Source organism: Monodon monoceros, unplaced genomic scaffold (assembly GCF_005190385.1).
Source record: "Monodon monoceros isolate NGI ecotype Baffin Bay Population unplaced genomic scaffold, NGI_Narwhal_1 Super_Scaffold_6, whole genome shotgun sequence".
In the NCBI taxonomy this organism is placed as follows: domain Eukaryota; kingdom Metazoa; phylum Chordata; class Mammalia; order Artiodactyla; family Monodontidae; genus Monodon; species Monodon monoceros.
Window position 1 is genome coordinate 26471432 of NW_021703783.1, and position 24391 is coordinate 26495822.

Below are 24391 nucleotides of genomic sequence, written 5' to 3' on the forward strand. Positions count from 1 at the left end.
GTTTTTGGAGGGCTATAGTTAGTTTTTGTGTATGTGCCTGTGAGGATGTGGAACTTAGGAGGCAAGAAAGGTCAATCAATGGCAAACCTAAAATGCTGGTCATAAACAGCAATACTTAGCTCCTTCTCTCTTATAAATCTAAGGAAGCAACCAAGAGAAGAAATAGAGAAACATGTGAGGCAAAAAGACCACAGGATATTTTAGAATTGGAAAAAACTTGCTGAAATGTTTTACTTGACAGGTATCCAAGGCCATGGTACTAGAAAATTGGCAGGTACAACAACTTTATGATATAGCTATAATTTTTTTTTAATTTTAAATTTATTTTTGGCTGCATTGGATATTTGTTCCTGCATGTTGGTTTTCTCTAGTTGTGATGAGCAGGGGTTACTCTTCATTGCAGTGCATGGGCTTCTTATTGTGATGGCTTCTCTTGTTGTGGAACATGGGCTCTAAGCAAGTGGGCTTCAGTAGTTGCAGAGCGTGGGCTCAATAGTTGTGGCTCATGGACTCTTGAGCACAGCCTCAGTGTGGCTTTTGGGCTTAGTTGCTTCACAGCATATGGGATCTTCCTGGACCAGGAATTGAACTCATGTCCCCTGCATTGGCAGGCAGATTATTAACCACTGGGCCACCAGGGAAGTCCCTATATAGGTATAATATTTATATCAAATTTATGAATGATGAAATTGAAGTAATTCAGACGGAAAGTGGTAGATCTAGAATTTCAACCTAGATTTGGTTGGATTCAGGGTCTGTGTTTTAGTCTCTGTGCTATCTCATACACATCTACCTATGAGGTCCTTTCTTATATTGGTTCAGTTTTTTTGTTCATAATGAATGACTGCATTTGTTCCATTGTGTTTTGCTTATATTCTCTAAAAGAGTTAGGTGGTTTTAGTGTAAGGAAGAGACACTCCTTTGAGTTTGAAAGACTAGGATTAAACTTGTGCTTTTCCCCTCTAGAGAATTTTACAACATTCAGTGCATCCTGGGAGACAGAACAGGCAAAGAAAAAAAGGGCCTGGGAGTCAGGGAAGGATATAGAAGGGCCAAGCTGAGGGTCCCACAAAAACTGGGAAAAAGATGTGGGGAAAAATGACCAAAGGATACTTCTAACAAATTAATATCCTGAAAATAATGCTAATCATACTTTAAAATTGGAAAATAATGTTGGTAAAGTAGGTAAGTCAGATGAGTGGCTGAGTAAAAATGATCCTACTATGAAATAAAAAAGGGCTCATTGATTTTGCCAAGGCCTGGCTTGACATTTTGAACATTTCATATATCTTTATATAATGAATAGGCAGGAAGAGAAAAGAAAGTGGGAGATCCTACATAAAGCACATTGCAGAGGATATATTTATTTCAAAATACATATATATTATATCTACACCATTTCACCTATTCAGAACTTAAATTTTACTGAATACCTATTCTGTGCCAAGCCTTGCATAAGATATTACATATCAATAGATGACAAATACATCAATCCTAACCTCAACTTACTGCCCAGTATTGGAAACAGACAATTAAGCTGACATTTGCAATATAATTTGTAAATAATAGGACAATAGAATTTTAAAAACCTTTCCTCACTTCCCAGATATTTAACTAACTAATTAATTAATTAATTATGGAAGTAAATTTATTTACATGGTATATTATTTTCAGGTATACAACATACTGATTCAATATTTTAATAGATTATACTCCTTTTAAAGGTATTACAAAATAATCACTATATTCCCAGTGCTGTACTATATTTCCTGTTGCTTATTTATTTTATACATAGTAGTTTGTACCTCTTAATCATCAACCCCTATCTTGCCTTTCCACCCCTTCCCTGTCCCCACTGGCACCCAGCCTTTTTTCTCTATATCTCTGAGTCTGTTTCTGTTTTTTTATATACATTTGTTTTATTTTTTAATATTCTACATATAAGTTATGACAGACTATTTGTCTTTCTCTGTCTGACTTATTTCACTAAGCATAATACCCTCAGATCCATCCAAGATTTTATTATTTTTTATGACTGAGTAATATTTCATTATATATATACAACTTCTTTATCCATTCTTCTACTGATGTGCACTTAAGTTGCTTCCAAATCTTGGCTATTGTAAATGATGTTGCAGTGAACATGAGGAGCATATATCTTTTTGGATTACTGTTTTCATTTTCTTTGGATAAATACATAGGAGTGAAATTACTGGATCACATGGTAGATCTAGTTTTGATATTTTTAGGAACCTCCATACTGATTTCCATAGTGGCTACACCAATTTACATTCCAACCAACAGTGTATGAGGGTTCCCTTTTCTCCACATCCTGGCCTACGTGTTTTCTCTCATATTTTAGATGATAGCCATTCTGAGAGGTATGAAGTGATCTCTCATTGGTTTTGATTTGCATTTCTCTGGTGATTAGCGATGTTGAGCATTTTTTCATGTGCCTATTGACCATCTGTATATTTTCTTTGGAAAAATATCAGGTCTTCTCCCCATTTTTTAATTGAGTTTGTTTTTGATGTTGAGTTGTATGAGCTATTTATATATTTTGGATATTAACCCCTTATCAGTTATATAATTTGCAAATATTTTCTCCCATTCAGTAGGTTGTCTTTCATCTTGTTGATTGTTCCTTTTGTTGTGCAAAAGCTTTTAAGTTTAATTAGGTGCTATTTGTTTATTTTTGCTTTTGTTTCTTTTGCCTTAGGGGACAGACACAAAAAATATTGCTACAATTTTGTCAAAGAGTGTTCTGCCTGTGTTCTCTTCTAGGGGTTTTATGTTTTCAGGGCTCACATTTAGGTCTTTAATCCATTTTGAGTTTTTTTGTGTATGGTGTGAGAAAATGTTCTATTCTCATTCTTTTACATGTTGCTGTCCAGTTTTCCCAGCACCAATAATTGAAGAGACTGTCTTTTCTCCATTGTATATGCTTACCTCCTTTGTTGTAGATTAATTGGCCAAAAATGTGGAGATTTATTTCTGTTCTCTCTATTCTGTTCCATTGATCTTTGTGTCTGTTTTTGTGGCAATACCATGTTGTTTGGATTACAGCAGATTTGTAGTATAGCCTGAAGTCAGGGAGCATGATACCTCAGCTTTATTCTTTTTTCTCAAGATTACTTTGGCTATTTGGGGTCTTTTGTGGTTCCATAAAAATTTTAGGATTATTTGTTCTAGTTCTGTAAAAAATGTCATGAGTATTTTGATAGGGAAGGGTTGCATTAAATCTGTAGGTTGCTTTGGGTAATATGGCTATTTTAACAATATTAATTCTTCCAATTCAAGGGTATGGGATATCTTTTCATTTCTTTGTATCCTCTTCAATTTCCTTTATCAATGTTTTATAGTTGTCAGAGTATAGGTTTTTCACTTCCTTGGTTAAGTTTATTTCTAGATATTTTACCTTTCTTGATGTGATTTTAAACAGGGTAGTGTTCTTGCTTTCTCTTCTGATAGTTCATTATTAGTGTATAGAAAAGCAATAGATTTATGTATATTAATCTTTAATCCTGCAACTTAACTGAATCCATTTATTAGTTCTAATAATGTTTTGGTGGAAACTTTTGAGTTTTCTATATATATTATCATGTCATCTACAAATAGTGGCAGTTTTACTTCTTCCATTCCAATTTGGATGACTTTTTTTTTTTTCTTGTCTGATTGCTGTGGCTAGGACTTCCAATACTATGTTAAATAGAAACTTCAAGATTGGGCATCCTTGTCTTGTTTCTGATTTTAGAGGAAGGGCTTTCAGCTTTTCACCATTGAGTATGATGTTAGCTGTGGGTTTCCCATACATGGCCTTTATTATATTGAGATATGTGTTCCCTCTATAACAACTTTGGTGAGAGTTTTTATCATGAATAGATGTTGAATTTTGTCAAATGCATTTTCCATATCCATTGAGAGGATCATATGGTTTTATGCTTCATTTTATTAATGTGGCATATCACATCGATGGATTTGTGGATATTGAGCCATCTTTACATCCCTGGGATAAATCCTGCTTGTTCATGCTGTATTATCCTTTTTATATATTGTTCAATTCAGATTGCTAATATTTTATTGAGAAAAAATTTTCATCTGTATTCATCAGAGATATTGGCCTGTAATTTTCTTTTTTTTGTAGTATCTTTATTTCTTTTTGTTATCTGGGTAATGGTGGCCTCATAGAATGAATTTGGGAATTTTCCATCTTCTTCAATTTTTTTGAATAGTTTGAGAAGGAAAGCACTTATTTATATGTTTTGTAGAATTCCTTTGTGAAGCCATTCAGTCCTGGACTTTTGTTTGCTGGGAGTTTTTTTAAATTAGAAGTTCATTTTCACCGTCCTGATTCAGTCTTGGAAGGTTGTACATTTATAGAAATTTGTCCATGTCTCCTAGGTTGTCTAATTTGTTGGCACGTAACTATAATATTCTCTTATGATTTTTAAAAATCTCTGTGATACTGGTTGTTATTTCTCCTCTTTCATTTCTCATTTTGTTTATTTGGGTCCTCTCTCCTTTTCTTGATGAACCTGGCTAAATGTTTATCAATTTTGTTTATCTTAAAAAAAACAGCTCTTATTTTCACTGTATTTTTCCTATTCATTTTTAATCACTGTTTATTTCCTCTCTAATCTTTATTATTTCCTGCCTTCTGTTGACTTTGAGCTTGTTTGCTCTTCTTTTTCTAATTCCTGTAGATGGTAGGTTAGGTTGTTTATTTGAGATTTTTCTTGTTTCTTGAGTTAGGCCTGTATCGCTATAAACTTCCTTATTAGAAGTTTATCAGATGCTTTTGCTGCATCCCAAAGATTTTGGAAATTTGTGGGGTTTTGTTTGTTTGTCTGGATGTATTTTCTGATTTCCTTTTTGATTTCTTCATTGACCTGTTGGTTTCTTAGTAACATATTTTTCAGTGTTCATGTTTGTGCTTTTCCCACTTTTCTTCCTGTAATCGATTTCTAGTTTTATACCATTGTGGTTCAAAAAAAAATGCTTGATATAATTTCTATCCTCTTAAATTTGTTGAGATTTGTTTTGTGGCCTAGCATGAGATTTATCCTGTGTACTTGAAAAGAATGTGTATTTTGCTGTTTTTGGATGGAAAATCTATTAAGTCCAACTGGTTTAATGTGTCATTTAAGACCACTTTTCCTTATTGATTTTCTGTCTGGATTTTCTGTCCACTGATGTAATTGGGATGTTCAAGTCCCTTACTATTATTGTATTATTGTCAAATTTTCCCTTTATGTCTGTTAATATTTGCTTTCTATATTTAGATGATCCTGTATTAGGTGCATAGATGTTAATGAGTGTTATATTCTCTTCTTGTATTGATCCCTTTATCATTATATAATACCCTTCTTTTTATTTTTGCTATAGACTTTGTTTTAAAGTCTGTGGTCTGAGTATTGCTACCTCTGCTTTCTTGTCATTTCCATTTGCATGAAATATCTTTTTCCATACCTTCACTTTCACTCTCTGTGTCTTTTTAGCTCTGAAGTGTCTCTTGTAAGCAGTGTATAGGTGAGTCTTGGTTTTCTTTTTTTTTAAAATCAAATCAGCCACTCTGTGTTTCAATTGGAGTAGTTAGTCCATTGACATCTAAGTGATTATCGATAGATGTGTACTTATTGCAATTTTGTTACTTGTTTTCTGGTTGTTTTTGTAGTTCTTCTCTGTTCTATTCTTGTTTTAGTTTCTTCCCTTATGGTTTGATGTTTTTCTTTAGTGGTGTACTTGTGTTTGTTTCTCTCTAGTTTTTGTGTATTTATTATAGTTTTTTTTAAAATAAATTTATTTTATTTATTTATTTTTTGGCTGCATTGGGTCTTCATTGCTGTGAGCAGGCTTTCTCTAGTTGTGGTGAGTAGGGGCTACTCTTCATTGTGGTGCACAGGCTTCTCATTGTGGTGGCTTCTCTTGTTGCAGAGCACAGGCTGTAGGCACATGGGCTTCAGTAGTTGTGGCACATGGGCTCAGTAGTTGTGGCTTGTGGGCTCTAGAGCGCAGGCTCAGTAGTTGTAGCATACAGACTTAGTTGCTCTGTGGCATGTGAGATCTTCCTGGACCAGGGCTCGAACCAGTGTCCCCTGCATTGGCAGGCAGATTCTTAACCACTGCACCACCAGGGAAGCCCTTATTATAGGTTTTTGATGTGTGGTTATCATGGGGTTCATATATTTTGACCAATAACGATATCTACTTGTTTTAAACTGATAGTCATTTAAGTTTAAACACATTCTAAAAGATCTCCACTTTTAAGTTCCCTCCCCCACATTTTATGTTTTTGATGTCATATTTTACATCTTCATGTTTATTCTTATACTAATTATTGTAGTTATAGTTGATTTTAGTTTTTTTTCTTTTAATCTTTGTATTAGCTTAAGAGGTTGATTCTTAGCCTTTTTATATATTTTCGCTTTTACCAGTAGATTTTTCCTTTCCTATAGATACTTACTTCTTATTATAACATTTTCATTTCTACTTAGAGAAGACCCTTTACCATTTCTTTTAGAGTAGGTTTAGTATTGATGAACCCTTTAATTTTTGCTTGTCTGAGAAGTTCTTTACCTCTCCTTCAATTCTAAATGATAATCTTGCTGTTTAGAGTTCCTAGGCTGTAGGTTTTTTGCTTTAAGCACTTTGAATATATCATGTCACTCTCTTCTGGTCTGCAAATTTTCTGCATAAAAATCAGCTTACAACCTTATGGGCATTCTCTTATTTATGACTCTTTGTTTTTCTCTTACTGCCTTTAGAATGCTCTCTTTAACTAACTTTTGTCGTTTTAAGTGTGATATGTCTTGGTGTGGGTCTGTTTGGATTCATCTTATTTGGGACTGTCTGTTTTTTCTGTACTTGAATATCTGTTTTCTTCTTCATGTTTGAGATGTTTCCAGCCATAATTTCATCAAATACATTTTGACCCCCTTCTCTCTCTCTTCTTCTTCTGGTACCCTGATAATGTGAATGCTGGTACACTTGATGTTGTCTCAGAGGTCCCTTAAACTATTTTCTTTTTTTTTTTTTTTCTGTCCTGATTGGGTAATTTCCATTATTCTATCTTTCAGATTACTTATGTGTTCTTTTGTATCTCCTATTGTGCTGTTACTTCCTTCTAGTGTATTTTTCATTTCAGTTATTGTATTCTTCCATTCTGACTGGTTCTTTTTTATATTTTCTAGTTCTTTGTTAAATTTCTCCATGTGTTCATCTATTCCTCTCCATAATTTAGTTAGCATTCTTATTACTAATGTTCTGAACTCTTTTTCTGGTAAATTATTTATTTCTGTTTCATTAATTGTTTTTTTGGGGGGGTTTCTTTTGTTATTTTTATTGAAACAAATTCCTCTGTCTGCTCATTTTGCTTAACTTCCTCTGTCTCTATGAAAGTAGGTGAAACAGTTACCTGTTGCTGTTTTGAAGGGCTGTCTTTATATGGGAGTGCCCCTATGCTGTCTGCACACTCCCAGTGGATTTGGTGGGAGAATTAGATCTGAAATGAGCACAGGCCACATCTTTCCCCAGGGTGTGTTGGCAGCTATCACCTTGGTAGGATGTGGGGCTGGAGATGGAGGGGCAGGGCCAGAGCCACGTGTGACCTGGGGCTTTTCCTCTCCTCAGTGGCCAGCACTACTCTATTGGGGGTGGGGTCATGTCCCAAGTTTCTGAAGAAGAAGCCCTGAGGCTCATTTCCCAGCTGGCTCTATTCCATTTAAATGTGTGCTCCTTTCCCCATCCCACAGTAGCACCCTTGCCCCAGAGGGGAGCAGAGCTGGAGCAAGAGTGGCTGGTTCATGTGCTCAGGTAGGTCTTGGAGTGGGCTGTGGCAGTCCCAGCAACAGTCAGAAACCTGGACTTCTTCTGGGGTACTGTCTGCATAATCACCAGTAATGGCTGCCCCTGCCTTGGTCAGATGCTGCTCTGGGTCTGAGCCACCTTTCTCCCTCACAGCTGAGCTCTCCTCTCAGTCTCAGCAGCCCTTACCCCAGTGTGCAGCTGTGTCATGAAGCAAGTGGGGCTGGAGCAGGCACTTGCCTTGGGCTGTGGCACGTGCTGGCATGGTTGCAGGAAACTGGTTAGCACCCTGTGCACTTTCAATCTGCCCTCTATGCCCTGTTTTGGGATTACGCAAGCATGTGCGTGTTCCTCAAGAGCAGAGTCCAGGCTTCCCACAGCCTTCCTGTTAGTCTCAATGGCCCGTCAACCAGCCAAGGAGACTTGTGTTCCTCGTGTCAGATCCCAGGTCTGGGGTGCCCAGTATGTGGCTTGAACCACTCACTGCCCAGGGAGGATCTCTTCCTGTGCAATCCCCCTCCTCTTCTGAGTCTCCTTCCAGGGGCACAGGTCCAAACCTGATTATTTCTTTTCCCTTACTACCTGATTCTGTGTGGAACTTTCTTACAGCCTTGGTTGTACAGGAGTCTTTCTGCCAGTCTCCAGTTAGTTTTCAGTGAGAATTGTTCCACATGTAGATGTACTTTTTTTTTTTTTTTGCGGTATGCCGGCCTCTCACTGTTGTGGCCTCTCCCGTTGCGGAGCACAGGCTCCGGACGCGCAGGCTCAATGGCCATGGCTCATGGGCCCAGCCGCTCCGCGGCATGTGGGATCCTCCTGGACCGGGGCACAAACCCATGTCCCCTGCAACAGCAGGCGGACTCTCAACCACTGCACCACCAGGGAAGCCCTAGATGTACTTTTGATGTGTTCATGGGGTAAGGTGATTTCCACCACCTCCTATTCCATCATCTTGATCTCTTCCCCAGTAGGACAATAGAACCTTAATACAACAATTTAAGCAAGCAACTCAGCTTGAGGTATCTGGGATAGCATCACAAAAATTTCTTTCAGTTGCATCCTAAAGGATGAAAGGAAGTTTGTCAGGTGAAGAAATGGAGGAAAAGGTATTTCAGGTGAGTGGCACTGCATGAGCAAAGAAACAAAATTATGAAAGGACATGCATGGAAGGTTTGGAGAAGTTAATGTGGCTGTAGTTATAGGACTGAAGGTAGTGGCTACTATTGTATTAGCTAGTCATAATGAAATTGTTAACAGTTATAATAACAAGTTAGTTCCATTTATGCTAATACCAGACTGGAATGTAGGTTGAGAAAGTCTGGGTCTAACAGAGTGAGAGAGAAAATTTCTGTATATGATAGAGGTTATTAAGATAAATTAAGAGAAGTTTCATATCAGAATGACTGACAGTATAACCAAGCTTATTATTTCCAGAGTTTAAGGAAGTCTCTTCAACAAAGAGATAGCTAAATGGATTATTTAACTCTGAGATAGCAGTGGTAAGTCATTTCTTGAAGACCAGATGAAACTTGGAGAAACCAGATGCAAAATATCATAGAATAAACAGAATGAATAAACAGAAAAATTTGTGCACTACTCTTGAATTTTCTTTTTTCTTTTCTTTGGCCATACCACGTGGCTCGCAGGATCTCAGTTCTCCCACCAGGGATTGAACCTGGGCCACAGAAGTGAAAGGCCAAATCCTAACCACTAGACCACCAGGGAATTCCCATCTTTTTTTCTTTTTTCTTTTCTTTTTTTAATAGAGAGAAATCAAGGAGTGAGCAGTCTTCTTGTGCCTGGGTCTGACTGGCTCTGTGGGCAAATCACATGTTTATTAGTATAAATAATATTATTCTATTAACATATATTTATATTATGATAATTAGTGTTAATATAAAGAGTTAATAACAGTACAGTTCACCCTTGAACAATGCAGAGGTTGGGGCACTGACCCCCACACAGTTGAAAATCCAGATATAACCTAGAGTCTGCCTTCCATATCAGTTGTTCCTCCTAATCTGAGGATCTGAATTCTCAGTTTCAACCAAATGTGTATCGTGTAGCACTGTAGTATTACTACTGAAAATAATCCGTGTACAAGTGGGCCTTCACAGTTTGCCCGTGTTGTTCAAGGGTCAACTATATTTAAAAATATAACTTAATAGGATTAAATAAATAGTATTTACTTAATTATATAATTAATATACATGATTAATAATAGTATTCATCATAATCATCATTAAAATGTAAATATTTGATCATGAATGCTCACAGCAGCACTATTCACAGTAGCCAAAGGGTGGAAACAACCCAAATGTCCATCAACTGATGAGTGGATAAACAAAGTGTGGTAAATCCATACAGTGGAATTTTATTGAATTGTAAAAAGGGTTGAAAAACTGTTACATGCTACAAGATGGATGAACCTCAAAATCATTACTGTAGGTAAAAGAAACCATATGGAAATGTCACATATTGCATGATTCTTTTTATTTTTTATTTATCATTTATTTATTTATTTTTGGGCCACACTACGTGACTTGTGGGATCTTAGTTCCCTAAACAGGGATTGAACCCGTGCCCCCCTGCAGTGCAAGTGCAGAGTCTTAACCACTGGCCCACCAGGGAAGTCCCTGTATGATTCTTTTTATATGAAATACCCACAATAAGCAAATCCATAGGGACAGAAAGTAGATTAGTGTTGGTCAGAGGGTAGAGGAGGGGTGACTGGGGAGCTAATGGGTACCCATGTTCTTCTGAGGTGATGAAAATGTTTTGAAGCTAGAGAGAGGTGATGATTACACAGCATTGTGAATACATTTGATGCCACTGAATCGTGCACTTTAAAAAGGTTAATTGTATGTTGTCAGAATTTCACCTCGATTTTAAAAAATGCATGTTTCAGTGCTTACTGCATGCTATGAATTTCTAGTTTACCAAGATCCTGAGACTCTGTAAAGATAGGTAATTTACCATATGTCATACGGGTAAAAAGAGAAAAAAGGAAGATGTACAGCCTTCTCCTTTTCTGGCTTCTCATTCCTGGGCATGACTCTCAAACACAAAAAATTGGGGTAACTCTGAATCTGTGCCTCTTCCACCCATCCCTGCCGCACCAGGTCTCAGCGGAGACAGGTGACAATGATTAGGGGGTATTATTGAAAAGACACTTTCCTTGCTTGAGTGAAGACACTGACCCTCCCTCAAGTGTTTGCTGGACTTTTTGTCATCACTGATACACCAGATATTCCAAAAGACTTGCCTCATCCAGCACAGAGATAATAATTAGCCCTGTGACCACAGCTGGCGGAAATGGCTTTCCATCACATTTTTAAAATGCCATTTTCCTCTATGGAGACTGAGAGAGGCAAGGTAATGGAACCAAAGAGCTAATTAGTTCACAATGAAGGGAGACCTCGGTCAAAGGTGATGAGAACTGAAGATTCCTAGCGTCTCCTGCGGAGCTGTCTTGAGAGCCTCTGAAGACACCAGGGAGCAAATCTCTAGCCATCCTCTTGGATTTTCTTTTAAAGAACATGTCTAGGGAAAAGAATATGGCATTTGGAGTCTGAGAACCTGGGGTTTTGAATTCTGGCTCTGTCATTCACTGGCTTTATTGCTGCGGACATCTTACCTCAGGAAGCCTCAACTACTTCATGTGGAAAATGGAAATTTAAGAGGTGCCTTGACATCTACATGTGGAACAACTCCTACAGAACACCTACTGAACGCAGGCAGAAGACCTCAGACCTCCCAAAGGCAAGAAACTCCCCACGTACCTGGGAAGGGAGAAAGAAAAAAAAAGAAAAAGAAAAACAGAGACAAAAGAATAGGGATGGGACCTGCACCAGTGGGAGGGAGCTGTGAAGGAGGAAAGGTTTCCTCACACTAGGAAGCCCCTTCGCGGGCAGAGACTGCGGGTGGCGGAAGGGGGAAGCTTCAGAGCCACGTAGGAGAGCGCAGCAACAGGGGTGCGGAGGGAAAAGCGGACAGATTCCCGCACAGAGGATCGGTGCCGACCGGCACTCACCAGCCTGAGAGGCTTGTCTGCTCATGCGCCGGGGCAGGCGGGGGCCCGGAGCTGAGGCTTGGGCTTCGGTCGGATCCCAGGAGGAGGACTGGTGTTGGTGGCGTGAACACAGCCTGAAGGGGTTTAGTGCACCACGGCTAGCTGGGAGTGTGTCTGGGAAAAGGCCTGGAGCTGCCAAAGAGGCAAGAGACTTTTTCTTGCCTCTTTGTTTCATGGTGCGCAGGGAGAGGAGATTCAGAACACCGCCTAAACTAGCTCCAGAGACGGGCGCGAGCCGCGGCTATCAGCACGGACCCCAGGGAAGGGCATGAGATGCTAAGGCTGCTGCTGCCGCCACCAAGAAGCCTGTGTGCGAGCACATGTCACTCTCCACACCTCCCCTCCTGGGAGCCTGTGCAGTCCGCCACTGCCAGGGTCCCATGATCCAGGGACAACTTCCCCAGGAGAACGCACGGCGTGCCTCAGGCTGCTGCAACATCTTGCTTGCCTCTGCTGCCGCAGGCTCGCTCCGCATCTGTACCCCCCTCCCTACCGCCGGCCTGAGTGAGCCAGAGCCCCTGAATCAGCTGCTACTTTAACACCATCCTTTCTGAGCGGGAACAGACGCCCTCAGGTGACCTAAACGCAGGGGCGGGGCCAAAACCATAGCTGAACCGCAGGAGCTGTGTGAACAAAGAAGAGAAAGGGAAATCTCTCCCAGCAGCCCCAGGAGCAACGGATTAAATCTCCACAATCAACTAGACGTACACTGCATCTGTGGAATACCTGAACAGACAACAAATCATCCCAAATTGAGGCGGTGGACTTTGGGAGCAATGATATATATATATATATATATATATATATATATATATATATATATATATATATATATATATATATTTCCCCCTTTTTCTCTTTTTGTCAGTGTGTATGTGTATGCTTCTGTGTGTGATTTTGTCTGTATAGCTTTGCTTTTACCACTTGTCCTAGGGTTCTATCTCTCTCTTTTTTTTTTTTTAGTTTAGTTTTTAGCACTTATCATTGGTGGATTTGTTTTTTGGTTTGTTTGCTTTCTTCTTTCTTCCTTTCTTTTTTTAAATTACTTTTTTATTTTTAATAATTATTTTTATTTTAATAACTTTATTTTCTTTTTCTTTCTTCTCCCTTTTATTCTGACCCGTGTGGATGACAGGGTCTTGGTGCTCTGGCCAGGTGTCAGGCTTGTGCCTCTGAGGCAGGAGAGCCGAGTTCAGGACATTGGTCCACAAGAGACCGCCCAGCTCTACGTAATATCAAACGGCAAAAATCTCCCAGAGATCACCATCTCAATGACAAGACCCAGCTCCACTCAACGACCAGCAAGCTACAGTGCAGGACAGCCTATGCCAAACAACTAACAAGACAGGCATACAACCCCACCCATTAGCAGAGAGGCTGCCTAAAATCATATAACGTCACAGACACCCCAAAATACTCCACCAGCTGCGGACCTGCCCACCAGAAAGACAGGATCCAGCCTCATCCACCAGAACACAGGCATTAGTCCCCTCCACCAGGAAGCTTACACAACCCACTTAACCAACCTTAGCCACTGGGGGCAGATACCAAAAAGAATGGAAACTACGAACCTGCAGCATGTGAAAAGGAGACCCCCAAAACACTACGTTAAGCAAAATGACAAGACAGAAAAACACACAGCAGATGAAGGAACAAGGTAAAAACCGACCATACCTAACAAATGAAGAGGAAATAGGCAGTCTACCTGAAAAAGAATTCAGAATAATAATCCAAAATCTTGGAAATAGAATGGAGAAAATACAAGAAACGTTTAACAAGGACCTAGAAGAACAAAAGAGCAAAAAAACCCAATGATGAACCACAGAATAAATGAAATTAAAAATTCTCTAGAAGGAATCAATAGCAGAATAACTGATGCAGAAGAATGGATAAGTGACCTGGAAGATAAAAGGGTGGAAATAACTACTGCAGAGCAGAATAAAGGAAAAAATAATGAAAAGAATTGAGGACAGTGTCAGAGAACTCTGGGACAACATTAACTGCACCAACATTCAAATTATAGCGGTCCCAGAAGAAGAAGAGAAAAAGAAAGGGACTGAGAAAATATTTGAAGAGTTTATAATTGAAAACTTCCTTAATATGGGAAACGAAATAGTTAATCAAGTCCAGCAAGTGCAGAGAATCCCATACAGGATAAGTCCCAGGAGAAACATGCCAAGACACATATTAATCAAACTATCAAAAATTAAATACAAAGAAAAAATATTAAAAACATCAAGGGAAACAAAACAAATAATATACAAGGGAATCCCCATAAGGTTAAGAGCTGATCTTTCAGTAGAAATTCTGCAAGCCAGAAGGGAGTGACAGGATATATTTAAAGTGATGAAAGGGAAAAACGTACAACCAAGATTATTCTACCTAGCAAGGATCTCATTCAGATTTGACAGAGAAATTAAAACCTTTCATTTCAAAAGGTAAGAGAATTCAGCACCACAAAACCAGCTTTACAACAAATGCTAAAGGAACTTCTCTAGGCAGGAAACACAAGAAAAGGAAAAGACATACAATAACAAACCCAAAACAATTAAGAAAATGGTAATAGGAACATACATATTGATAATTATCTTAAATGTAAATGGATTAAATGCCCCAACCAAAAGACATAGACTGGCTGAATGGATACAAAAACAAGACCCGTATATATGCTGTCTACAAGAGACCCACTTCAGACCTAGGGACACATACGACTAAAAGTGAGGGGATGGAAAAAGACATTCCATGCAAATGGAAATCAAAAGAAAGCTGGAGTGGCAATTTTCATAACAGACAAAATAGACTTTAAAACAAAGACTATTACAATAGACAAAGAAGGACACTACATAATGATCAAGGGATCGATCCAAGAAGAAGATATAACAATTGTAAATATTTATGCACCCAACATAGGAGCACCTCAAAACATAAGGCAAATGCTAACAGCCATAAAAGAGGAAATCGACAGTAACACAATAATAGTAGGGGACTTTAACACCCCACTTTCACCAATGGTCAGATCATCCAAAATGAAAATAGATAAGGAAACACAAGCTTTAAATGACACATTAGACAAGATGAACTTAATTGATATTTATAGAATATTCCATCCAAAAACAACAGAATACACTTTCTTCTCAAGTGCTCATGGAACATTCTCCAGGATAGATCATATCTTGGGTCACAAATCAAGTGTTGGTTAATTCAAGAAAATTGAAATCATTATCAACTATGTTTTCTGGCCACAATGCTATGAGACTAGATATCAATTTCAGGAAAAAATCTGTAAAAATACAAACACATGGAAGCTAAACAATACACTACTTAATAACCAAGATCACTGGAAAAATCAAAGAGGAAATCAAAAAATACCTAGAAACAAATGACAATGAAAACACAATGACACAAAAATTATGGAATGCAGCAAAAGCAGTTCTAAGAGGGAAGTTTATAGCAATACAATCCTACCTTAAGAAACAAGAAACATCTCAAATAAACAACCAAACCGTACACCTACAGCAATTAGAGAAAGAACAAAAGAAACCCAAAGATTGCAGAAGGAAAGAAATCATAAAGATCAGATCAGAAACAAATGAAAAAGAAATGAAGGAAATGATAGTAAAGATGAATAAAACTAAAAGCTGGTTCTTTGAGAAGATAAACAAAATTGATAAACCATTAGCCAGATTCAACAAGAAAAAAAGAGAGAAGACCCAAATCAGTAGAAATAGAAATGAAAAAGGAGAAGTAACAACTGACACTGCAGAAATACAAAGGATCATGAGAGATTACTACAAGCAACTATATGCCAATAAAATGGACAAACTTGAAGAAATGGACAAATTCTTAGAAAAGCACAACCTTCTGAGACTGAACCAGGAAAAAAGGGAAAATATAAACAGACCAATCACAAGCACTGAAATTGAAACTGTGATTAAAAATCTTCCAGCAAACAAAAGCCCAGGACCAGATGGCTTCACAGGCAAATTCTATCAAACATTTAGAGAAGAGCTAACACCTATCCTTCTCAAACTCTTCCAAAGTATAGCAGAGGGAGAAACACTCCCAAACTCATTCTATGAGACCACCATCAACCTGATAGCAAAACCAAAGATGTCACAAAGAAAGAAAACTACAGGCCAATATTACTGATGAACACAGATGCAAAAATCCTCAACAAAACACTAGGAAACAGAATCCAACAGCACATTAAAAGGATCATACACCATGATCAAGTGGGTTTATCCCAGGAATGCAAGGATTCTTCAATATATGCAAATCAATCAATGTGATAAACCATGTTAACAAATTGAAGGAGAAAAACCATATGGTCATCTCAATAGATACAGAAAAAGCTTTCAACAAAATTCTACACCCATTTATGATAAAAACCCTCCAGAAAATGGGTATAGAGGGAACTTACCTCAACATAATAAAGGCCATATATGAAAAACCCACAGCCAACATCATCCTCAATGCTGAAAAACTGAAACCATTTCCACTATGATCAGGAAAAAGACAAGGTTGCCCACTCTCAGCACTATTATTCAACATTGTTTTGGAAGTTTTAGCCACAGCAATCAGAGAAGAAAAAGAAACAAAAGGAATCCAAATTGGAAAAGAAGACTAAAGCTGTCACTGTTTGCAGATGACATGATACTATACATGGAGAATCCTAAAGATATCACCAGAAAACTACTAGAGCTAATCAATGAATTTGGTAAAGTAGCAGGATACAAAATTAATGCACAGAAATCTCTTGCATTCCTATACACTAATGATGAAAAATCTGAAAGTGAAATTAAGAAAACACTTCCATTTACCATTGCAACAAAAAGAATAAAATACCTAGTAATAAACCTACCTAAGGAGACAAAAGACCTGTATGCAGAAAACTATAAGACACTGATGAAAGAAATTAAAGATGATACAAATAGGTGGAGAGATATACCATGTTATTGGATTGGAAGAATCCAATGGCATGGACATATTTACACTACCAAATGTAAAACCGATAGCTAGTGGGAAGCAGCCGCATAGCACAGGGAGATCAGCTCGGTGGTTTGTGACCACCTAGAGGGCTGGGATAGGGAGGATCAGAGGGAGGGAGAAGCAGGAGGGAAGAGATATGGGGATATATGTAGAGCTGATTCACTTTGTTATAAGGCAGAAACTAACACACCTTGTAAAGCAATTATACTCCAATAAAGATGTTAAAAAAAAAAAAAGGGTGCCTTGCAGAGATAATATAATGAAAGACGTAGCACAGTGCTTGGCACACACTGTGAACTCCCAAAATGAGAGTTATTATTGCTGTGATCTCAGGGGTATTGCTTTGGCATAACTGAAGTTGCTGCCTTCTTCAAAAAACTATAGAGTAAACCCTTTGGAATAAGCTATATTCACCATGAACCATCTGTGTGGGAAGGTTGTATTTGTAGCATATATGTCTGTGGATAGGTGAGGAACTATGAATGAACTTGGGATGAATACCTGTGTTGAAAATTGGGGTTCAGTGTCGATTAATGCTTTGACCTAAGGTCTCTACAAGTATTTGTTTGTACTGCACTTTTTAAAAAAAAAATTGAAGTAAAGTTGGGACCTCCCTGGTGGCCCAGTGGTTAAGACTCTGCACTCCCAATGCAGGGGGCCTGGGTTCGATCGCTGGTCAGGTAACTAGATCCCATATGCTTGCCACAACAAAGATTTCACATGCCACAGGTAAGGAGCCCTTGAGCCACAACTAAGGGGCCTGCCTGCTGCAAAACTAAGACCTGGTACAACCAAATAGATAAATATATATATATATTTAAAAATTGAAGTAAAGTTGATTGACAATATTCTGTTAGTTTCAGGTGTACAGCAAAGTTGTATATATATATATAACTTTTCATATATATGAAAAAGAATATACATATTCTTTTTCAGATTCTTTTCTATTATAGCTTATTACAAGATATTAAATATAGTTCCCTGTGCTATACAGTAGGTCCACGTTGCTTATCAATTTTACTATAGTAGTGTGTATCTGTTAATCTCAAACTCCTATTTTATCTGCTCCCCATTTCCCCTTTGGAATCCATAAGTTTGTTTTCTATGTCTGTGAGTCTATTTATGTTTTGTAAGTTCCTTTGTATAATTTTTTTAGATTCCACTTATAAGTGATAGCATATGATACTTATCTTTCTCTGATGTATTTCACTTAGTATGATATTCTCTAGGTCCACCCACATTGCTACAAATGACATTACTTCATTCTTTTTATGGCTGACTAATATTCCATTGTATATATAAACCACGTCTTTTTTTATCCATTCGTCTGTCCATGGACATTTAGGTTGCTTCCATGTCTTGGCTATTGTAAATAGTGCTGCTATGAACACTGGGGTGCCTGTATCTCTCCCCCTTTTTTTTTTTAACATCTTTATTAGAGTATAATTGATTTAAAATGGTGTGTTAGTTTGTGCTTTACAACAAAGTGAATCAGTTATACATATACATATGTCCCCATATCTCTTCCCTCTTGCATCTTCCTCCCTCACTCCCACCCTCCCTATCCCACCCCTCTAGGTGGTCACACAGCACTGAGCTGATCTCCCTGTGCTATGCGGCTGCTTCCCAGTAGCTATCTATTTTACGTTTGGTAGTGTATATATGTCCATGCCACTCTCTTACGTTGTCCCAGCTTACCCTTCCCCCTCCCTTTCCCTGTATCCTCAAGTCCATTCTCTAGTAGGTCTGCGTCTTTATTCCCGTCTTGCCCTTAGGTTCTTCATGACCATTTTTTTGTTTTTTTTTAAGATTCCATATATATGTGTTAGCATATGGTATTTGTTTTTCTCTTTCCGACTTACTTCACTGTGTATGACAGACTTGAGGTCCATCCACCTCACTACAATTCACACAATTTCGTTTCCTTTTATGGCTGACTAATATTCCATTGTATATATGTGCCACATCTTTATCCATTCATCTGTTGATGGACACTTAGGTTGCTTCCATGTCCTGTATTGTAAATAGAGCTGCAATGAACATTTTGGTACATGACTCTTTGAACCATGGTTTTCTCAGGGTATATGCCCAGTAATGGGATTGCTGGGTCTTATGGTAGTTCTATTTTTAGTTTTTTAAGGAACCTCCATACTGTTCTCCATAGTGGCTGTATCAATTTACATTCCCACCAACAGTGCAAGAGGGTTCCCTTTTCTCCACACCCTCTCCAGCATTTATTGTTTGTAGATTTTTTGATGATGTCCATTCTGACCGGTGTGAGATGATATCTCATTGTAGTTTTGATTTGCATTTCTCTAATGATTAATGATGTTGAGCATTCTTTCATGTGTTTGTTGGCAATCTGTATATCTTCTTTGGAGAAATGTCTGTTTAGGTCTTCTGCCCATTTGTGGATAGGGTTGTTTGTTTTTTTGATATTGAGCTGCATGAGCTGCTTGTAAATTTTGGAGATTAATCCTTTGTCAGTTTCTTCATTTGCAAATATTTTTTCCCATTATGAGGGTTGTCTTTTGGTCTTGTTTATGGTTTCCTTTGCTGTGCAAAAGGTTTTAAGTTTCATTAGGTCCCATTTGTTTATATTTCCATTTCTCTAGGAGGTGGGTCAGGAAGGATCTTGCTGTGATTTATGTCATAGAGTGTTTTGTCTATGTTTTCCTCTAAGAGTTTGATAGTGTCTGGCCTTACATTTAGGTCTTTAATCCATTTTGAGTTTATTTTTGTGTATGGTGTTAGGGAGTGTTCTAATTTCATTCTGTTACATGTAGCTGTCCAGTTTTCCCAGCACCACTTATTGAAGAGGCTGTCTTTTCTCCACTGTATATTCTTTCCTCCTTTATCAAAGATAAGGTGACCATATGTGTGTGGGTTTAACTGTGGGCTTTCTATCCTGTTCAACTGATCTATATTTCTGTTTTTGTGCCAGTACCATACTGTCTTGATTACTGTAGCTTTGTTTTATAGTCTGAAGTCTGGAAGCCTGATTCCTCCAGCTCCATTTTTCTTTCTCAAGATTGCTTTGGCTATTCGGGGTCTTTTGTGTTTCCATAGAAATTGAGAAATTTTTTGTTCTATTTCTGTGAAAAATGCCATTAGTAGTTTGATAGGGATTGCATTGAACCTATAGTATGCTTTGGGTAGTATAGTCATTTTCACAATTTTGATTCTTCCAATCCAAGAACATGGTATATCACTCCATATATTTGTGTCATCTTTAATTTCTTTCATCAGTGTGTTACAGTTTTCTGCATATAGGTCTTTCGTCTCCTTATGTAGGATTATTCCTAGATATTTTATTCTTTTTGTTGCAATGGTAAATGGGAGTGTTTTCTTAATTTCACTTTCAGATTTTTCATCATTAGTGTATAGGAATGCCAGAGATTTCTGTGCATTAATTTTGTATGCTGCTACTTTACCAAATTCATTGATGAGCTCTAGTAGTTTTCTCATCACATCTTTAGGATTCTGTATGTATAATATCATGTCATCTGCAAAAGGTGACAGCTTTACTCCTTCTTTTCTGATTTGGATTCCTTTTATTTCTTTTTCTTCTCTGATTCCTGTGGCCAAAACTTCCAAACCATGTTGAATAATAGTGGTGAGAGTGGGCAACCTTGTCCTGTTCCTGATCTTAGTGGAAATGGTTTCAGTTTTTCAGCATTGAGGATGATGTTGGCTGTGGGTTTGTCATATATGGCCTTTATCATGTTCAGAAAGTTCCCTATATGCCTACTTTCTGGAGGGTTTTTTTTTTTTTTTTTTTTTTGCGGTACGTGGGCTTCTCACTGTTGTGGCCTCTCCCATTGCGGAGCACAGGCTCAGCAGCCATGGCTCACGGGCCCAGCCACTCCGCAGCATGTGGGATCTTCCCAGACCTGGGCACGAACCCTTGTCCCCTGCATTGGCAGGTGGACTCTCAACCACTGTGTCACCAGGGAAGCCCATCTGGAGAGTGTTTATCATAAATGGGTATTGAATTTTGTTGAAAGCTTTCTCTGAATCTATTGAGATCATCATATGGATTTTCTTCTTCAATTGGTTAATATCATGTATCACATTGATCTGCGTATATTGAAGAATCCTTGCATTCTTGGGAAAAACCCCACTTGATCATGGTGTATGATCCTTTTAATGTGCAGTTGGTTTCTGTTTGTTAGTATTTTGTTGAGGATTTTTGCATCTATGTTCATCAGTGATATTGGTCTGTAGTTTTCTTTCTTTGTGACATCTTTGTCTGGTTTTGGTACCAGGGTGATGATGGCCTCATAGAATAAGTTTGGGAGTTGTTCCTCCCTGTGCTATATTTTGGAAGAGTTTGAGAAGGATAGGTGTTAGCTCTTCACTAAATGTTTTTGTTTTGTGGTATGCGGGCCTCTCACTGTTGTGGCCTCTCCCGTTGCGGAGCACAGGCTCCGGACGTGCAGGTTCAGCGGCCATGGCTCACAGGCCCAGCCACTCTGTGGCATGTGGGATCTTCCCGGACAGGGCACGAACCCGTGTCCCGTGCATCGGCAGGCGGACTCCCAATCACTGTGCCACCAGGGAAGCCCTTCACTAAATGTTTGATAGAATTCACCTGTGAAGCCATCTGGTCCTGGGCTTTTGTTTGTTGGAAGGTTTTTAATCACAGTTTCAATTTCAGTGCTTGTGACTGGTGTGTTCTTATTTTCTATTTCTTCCTGGTTCAATCTTGGAACATTGTGCATTTCTAAGAGTTTGTCCATTTCTTCAAGGTTGTCCGTTTTATTGACATATAGTTGCTTGTAGTAATCTCTTATGATCCTTTGTATTTCTGCAGTGTCAGTTGTTACTTCTCCTTTTTCATTTCTAATTCTATTGATTTGAGTCTTCTCCCTTTTTTCTTGATAAATTTGGTTAATGGTTTATCAATTTTGCTTATCTTCTCAAATAACCAGATTTTAGGTTTATTGATCTTTGCTATTATTTCCTTCATTTCTTTTTCACTTATTTCTGATCTGATCTTTATGATTTCTTTCCTTCTGCTAACTTTGTGTTTTTTTGTCCTTCTTTCTCTAATTGCTTTAGGTGTAAGGTTAGGTTGTTTATTTGAGATGTTTCTTGTTTCTTAAGGTATGATTGTATTGCTATAAACTTCCCTCTTAGAACTGCTTTTGCTGCATTCCATAATTTTTGTGTCATTGTGTTTTCATTGTCATTTGTTTCTAGGTATTTTTTGATTTCCTCTTTGAATTCTTCAGTGATGTCTTGGTTATTAAGTAGTGTATTGTTTAGCCTCCATGTGTTTGTAGTTTTTACAGATTTTTTCCTGTAATTGATATCTAGTCTCATAGCATTGTGGTTGGAAAAGATACTTGATATAATTTCAATTTTCTTATATTTACCAAGGCTTGATTTTTGACCCAAGATATGATCTATCCTGGAGAATGTTCCATGATCACTTGAGAAAAAAGTGTATTCTGTTGTTTTTGGATGGAATATTCTATAAATATCAATTAAGTTCATCTTGTCTAATGTGTCATTTAAAGCTTGTGTTTCCTTATTTATTTTCATTTTGGATGATCTGTCCATTGGTGAAAGTGGGGTGTTAAAGTCCCATGATATGATTTTGTTACTATCGATTTCCCCTTTTATGGCTGTTAGTACTTGCCTTATGATTGAGGTGCTCCTATGTTCGGTGCATAAATATTTACCATTGTCATATGTTCTTCTTGGATTGATCTCTTGATCATTATGTAGTGTTCTTCTTTGTCTCTTGTAACAATGTTTATTTTAAAGTCTATTTTTTCTGATATGAGAATTGCCACTCCAGCTTTCTTTTGATTTCCATTTGCATGGAATATCTTTTTCCATCCCCTCCCTCACTTTCAGTCTGTATGTGTCCCTAGGTCTGAAGTGGGTCTCTTGTAGACAGCATATATACGGGTCTTGTTTTTGTATCCATTCAGCCAGTCTATGTCTTTTGGTTGGGGCATTTAATCCATTTACATTTAAGATAATTATCAATATGTATGTTCCTATCTTAATTGTTTTGGGTTTGTTATTGTACGTCTTTTCCTTCTCTTGTGTTTCCTTCCTAGAGACGTTCCTTTAGCATTTGTTGTAAAGCTGGTTTGGTGGTGCTGAATTCTCTAGCTTTTGCTTGTCTGTAAATGTTTTAATTTCTCCATCAAATCTGAATGAGATCCTTGCTGGGTAGCATGTATCTATTCATATTAGAGTTTTCTTCTTTTCTGGGTATATGCCTAGGAGTGGTATTACTGGATCATATGGTAACTTTATTTTTAGTTTTTTGAGAAACCTCCTTACTATTCTCCATAGTGGCTGCAGTAATTTACATTCTCACCAACAGTGTAGGAGGGTTCCCTTTCCTCCACACCCTCTCCAACATTTATTATTTGAAGACTTTTTGATGATGGCCATTCTGAGGAGTGTGAGGTGATACCTCATTGTAGTTTTGCTTTGTGTCTCTCTAATGATTAGCAATGTTGAGCATCTTTTCATGTGCGTGTTGGACATCTGTATGTCTTCTTTGGAGAAATGTCTATTTAGGTCGTCTGTCCCTTTTTTGATTATGTTGGGGTTTTTTTGATATTGAGCTGTATGGGCTGTTTATATGTTTTGGAAATCAATCTCTTGTGGGTTGCATCATTTGCAAATATTTTCTCCTGTTCCATAGGCTGTCTTTTTGTTGCCAATAAGTGGTGCCAGACAGTTACATATAGAAGAATGAAACTAGAACATTCTCTAACACCATATACAAAAATAAACTCAAAACGGATTAAAGATATAAATGTAAGACAGATACTATAAAAAAACTCCTAGAGGAAAACACAGGCAGAACACTCTTTGACATAAATCACAGCTATATATATATTTTTGATATGTCTCCTAGAATAATGGAAATAAATGCAAAAATAAACAAATGGGACCTAATTAAACTTAAGAGCTTTTGCACAACAAAGGAAACTTTAAACAAAATGAAAAGACAACTTTCGTTTTGTTTGGGAATGGGAGAAAATATTTGTACTTCACTTTTGTGGGTGATATTGAGTCCCCTGGAACCATCCTTGTCGGTCCAAGTCCTTCTTTCAGAGTACTTTTGAGAGTAGATTTTCTTTTTTTAAATTTTTGTAGCACTCTAGGCCAAATAGCAAATATATGGATTTATAGCTTTCTTGGTTTGGCCATAAGTGTACAATCTGCTTCTGCAGCTGTACTGCCAGGTTCTTCAGGTATAAACTAAGAAGAATGCTGTGCCCACTTTAAAGGCTTAAGAGAGAGTTTTTCATTGAAATAGTTTTAGAACAAAGAAAAGGAAATTCTACTTTACACAGTGGGCAAATGATAACTATGTGAAACTTTTTACCAGTTAATGTTATATGGTGACTGCCGATTCTCAGTGAAATCACAGACCCTTGTAAGCCCCACAAGAGCTGGGTCATCTTCATCTTGTCATCATATCCCTAGTGCTGAGCACTGTATCTGACACATCACAGGCACCAAATAAATATCTGTTGAATAAATGAA

At 37.9% G+C, this 24391-nt stretch overlaps 1 pseudogene; it reads right to left on the reverse strand.

Moving 5' to 3' along the window:
- LOC114886134 overlaps nt 1-24391 on the reverse strand; it is a 32228-nt pseudogene that overhangs the window by 7258 nt on the left and 579 nt on the right.